Source organism: Fundulus heteroclitus, unplaced genomic scaffold, assembly GCF_011125445.2.
Source record: "Fundulus heteroclitus isolate FHET01 unplaced genomic scaffold, MU-UCD_Fhet_4.1 scaffold_62, whole genome shotgun sequence".
Lineage (NCBI taxonomy): Eukaryota > Metazoa > Chordata > Actinopteri > Cyprinodontiformes > Fundulidae > Fundulus > Fundulus heteroclitus.
The window spans coordinates 924,254-928,510 of record NW_023397055.1 but is presented as its reverse complement, the minus strand read 5'-3'; the positions used below and the strand labels follow the sequence as shown (position 1 = coordinate 928,510).

The following is a 4,257-nucleotide window of genomic DNA, read 5'->3' as shown; positions in this document are numbered from 1 at the left end:
ACTGAAATTTGGTACATAGGTAGATCACTCAATATCGAGAAAAAAAGTCAAAAATGAAACTTTGACCTCAAAGCAACAGGAAGTCAGCCATTTGGGGTCAAAGTTTCATTTTTGGCAGTATTTTATTTTCATACATGTCGAACTTTAACAAACTCCTCCTAAGGATTTTGAGCTATTGGCTTCATATTTGGTCAGTAGGCAGTCCAGGCATGAGGGATTAAAAGTTGTCAAAATCTTGAATTTTTATGCAGAAAATTCCAAATCCTGTAACTTTTATATGGAATTGCCAAATTGAACTGTCAGGACTCAGCTGGCAGGGCCAGGCAGCCTGTTGCCATCTTTGCTTCGTCCACAGGTGTTCGCGGTTGGCTGGTGGGCGGAGTAGGCGCACCTGCAGCTCGTCAGCAGCACCGGAGCTGCACTATAAGATCTGCACTCGGACAGCGGGTGGATGCCTGAGTGTTACCGTTGTGGTATGCCTACCAGCCTCGACCTCACGCCATTAGACTTTGCTCCCTCGCTAAACCGCTACCCTTTGTGTCTCCCAGGTACCTCCTCGTGCTCCTTCGTCCTCCTTCGAGCTCCTCAGTCCTACTCGTGCTGCCTCTTGGGATTTCCCCGTTCATCTTGAGTGGAGCCTTGCTTCTCGGACGAGACGCACTCCCGACGACTCCCAGGTTCCATCCGCTGTCCTGAATCCTCCGGTGCTGCTCGGACCTCTCGCCCCGCTCTCAGCCGCCCGGACACCTACGACCAACATTCAGCTGAGTCCACACTGCCGTCCTCCCCGGTCGGGTTTCTTGCACCTCGTGGTAAGCTTACGTTCCCCTGAATACTTTCCTTGGGGCTTTCCCTTCCCAGAATTAACGTTCTCCCCTTACCTCCAGATTGACCTGGTCCCCGCCGCCCGAGTTCCTGCCCGAGTATCTTCCAGCCCGCAGATTAGCTTCGCCGCCTAGCATTCTCGCCTGTGTAAACAATAAACCTTTTAAAACTTACCTGTCGTTACCGAGTGTGTTTCTGCATGTGGGCCCGACATCTCAAGGCAAACATGACATGAACCAAATTTATTATTACTGATCACTCTCAGATATTCAAGTCAAGACAAGTTTATTGGAAGAGCACATTTCAGCAGAAAGGCTGTTCAAAATGCTTTACATTATGAATGAATAAAAACATCACTGGTTGTGAGACCAATAACAAACATTAAATTGTTCCTGGGGCCCGTTCTTCGTACGTTGCTTAAAACATTCTAGATCAAATGAGACATCCAAGATGATTTCATCTGGCTAATCATGATCCGGCTAACTGGGTTCTTCCAACACACCTGTTGTTTATGATTAGTATGGCTGGATTGAGTTATCTGAGATAACTGCGCGTTCATGCGTTTGTTTAAAAGGGGAAATGTATCGATAGTAGAAACATTGATCAGCAACGCTGCTATTGGCTGTTCAGCATGGCCAAAGAACGCCCACAGTTTTTCTCCTAAGCAGAACACGAGCTTTTAATGGAAGGTTATGATGAATTTGAGTCATTAATTAAAACAACAGGGAACACCTCAAAGTCTGCTAAAGCCAGGAGAGAGGGCTGGCAAAAAGTAGCAGACAAATTAATGTGTAAATATTGTCCATGGTTTCTAACTATTATAAATGACACCATTTCCAACTATCAAATAAAACAATAAGGGAAACAAGGGGCCCTCCTTCCCCTCTGTATTCATCTGCCTCTCCTATACCACTTCCTGCTCTCCATCTTTTCTTCCACCTGTTCTTCTCTTCCTTTCCTCCTTTGTAAGTAGCCATTTACTTTAAAGTGGTGTGTGTGTGTGTGTGTGTGTGTGTGTGTGTGTGTGTGTGTGTGTGTGTGTGTGTGTGTGTAACCCTTCGATATATTTTCCTTCTCATTTTGTTTCGTTGCTTTGTTACCTTCTTAAGCTTCTCTTTCAAAGTTTTTATTTCTCTTGAGTTCCTTTTTCTTGTTTTATTTCTCCCCCTTTCCTGTCTGAGAGACTGCTTGTTGTGTCTGGCAATGTATTCTTGAATATCCTGATCTTGCGGACTATCTGGTGGGGTGTGTGCCTTCAGCATTGCATCTTCATTGGATCTTTTTTCTCTGGACCTTTTCTGTATCTCTCTCCAATACTTTCTCCAATTCCTCTTTGCCCTCTCTCCCATCTCATCTATTTGTATCACTTTTTTGTCTTTAGCTCTCTTCTTCCACCTTTGTCTGTCCTTCTCTTGCATGTTATGCTTGCTCTCTTGGTCACTGTTTAATTTTTCTCTTCTCTTTCGTTGGTACTCTTTATTTCTTCTCCTTTGCTCCTCAACTGACAATTTCTGTCCAGCCATTTTTTGCTACAATACATATTTAAATAAAGAAAAATGTACACTAATAAGACTGTAGAATCAGATTTTTATTTACGTGATATGATTGATTGATTGATTGATTGACTGATGGATGAATGGATGGATGTAAAATCCTCTAGGTGCAGTATGTAGTTTTCATGGTAAATGGCTTGTACTAGTATAGTGCTTTTAACTAGTCTTGACGACCTCCAAAGCGCTTCACACTACAGTTTTAGTCATTCCCCCATTCACACACACATTCACACCCTGACGGTGGTGAGCTATGTTAGTAGCTACAGCTGCCCTGGGGCAGACTGACAGAGGCGAGGCTGCCATACAACGGCGCCACCGGGCCCTCTGGCCACCGCCAGCAGGCAATGCGGGTGAAGTGTCTTGCCCAAGGACACAACCAGATGTATTGAAAATCTACACACTGGCTTCTCATTTCTCTATCTCTGTCTCTCTCTCTATATATATAGATATTAAAGTGCTGGCAAAGTTACACGTAACACAATAATAAGCAGACCACTGCTTGCCCATTCTCTACAAGTCAGATGCGTATGGTTAAATAATGTAATGCATGCTATGTATGTGCATTTATGTGTAAATAAAACCCTGAAATATCAGTTTAACCCTTCATGTTAATCACAAATAATATTATTTTCACAAATTAAGAGGTTATTGGTGGTTTTGTCAACTCCATCAGCTTACAGGTCAACTCCGTCAGCAATAGAAGTTGACGTCTGACGGAGTTGACTTAAGGGCATGTATTTTCCCTCCAAAACATGTATTGTACACTGCAGCTAGGTACTTTTTCCTCAGTTGCTAGCTGTCCCAATAACCTCACTAAAATGCTGAAATTCAATCCACTATGGTTTAAAAAAAGTATCTCAACAGAAAGATGGTATTGACATGGTGCAGCTGTTACCATAGGAATATTTACATTGTTTGTCTAAAATATAAAAAAATGTAAAACATGCCAGAGCACGTGTGGAAGTGCTGCATTCACCACAGGCAGGGAGATGAAAAGGGGTCCTCAGAGATATAGCTGACCATGCTATTTCCTGATTTAAAGAGCTTTATGAAAAAAATCTGACGGAGTTGACAGAAACTGAGGACACAACTTTAATAGGCATATTTTTATGGAAAATATTGTTTGATGGTTGCTTCATGCATTATTTTTTTATATTTATACCCCTTCTTTTTTATTGATATTTATGTTTTCACAATTTTAGAGCTTTTTTAAAGTTTTTTGGGATGGTTAATATTGTGACCTCTTGCTGAGGACAAGTAAAATACCATGGACCTTCTAACCAAAGACCATTAATTTAAACAAATTTTCCCCAAAAACATAAAAAGTTTATTCTAAAAATCCGATAGGTATATACAATTCCTTTAGATTTTACTTTGTAAGTATGTTAATCATGATTAATTTATTGTTTTTTGCTATAAATTAGACTTTTCTATGTGGTACATGTCTTGTCCTGACTCTCAAGAATCAGTGTTCTATCACTTTCTACAGTATGTATTTTTGCTTTTTAATAATTTCATATTTACTTTGTTCTTTTATATGATAGCCTCCACAGGACCCACTAGAACATGGGGACAAGTAAAAGTGAAATACAAGAATATTCTACAAAATGGTAGCCTTTAATTATTATGGAGCTAAAGCGGAAATTCAGACTGAAGAAACTCCTTGCTTACCTCCATCAATCAGGGACTCATTCGCCTCCGACGCAAGCCAATCAGCTTTGAACTGCTCCTCCTCGAAGCCAATCAGCGTCCTGGATCCGTCTTAAAAGAACTTTAAATCAAGCTCAGCTTTTACTCAGCAAGCAAGCAGTCGCTGTGCGATGTCTGATCTGGACTCTGATGACTGGATTCAAGACGAGGACAACTTATCCTCAAATCC

The 4,257-nt window shown here is 41.4% G+C and overlaps 1 long non-coding RNA gene across 1 annotated transcript; it reads left to right on the top strand.

Moving 5' to 3' along the window:
• The first annotated feature begins 306 nt into the window (after window positions 1-306).
• LOC118561347 lies at window positions 307-993 on the top strand. Its single transcript, XR_004929975.1, has 2 exons — window positions 307-473; window positions 549-993. It is a non-coding gene; the product is annotated as an uncharacterized LOC118561347 (long non-coding RNA).
• The last annotated feature ends 3,264 nt before the right edge of the window (window positions 994-4,257 follow it).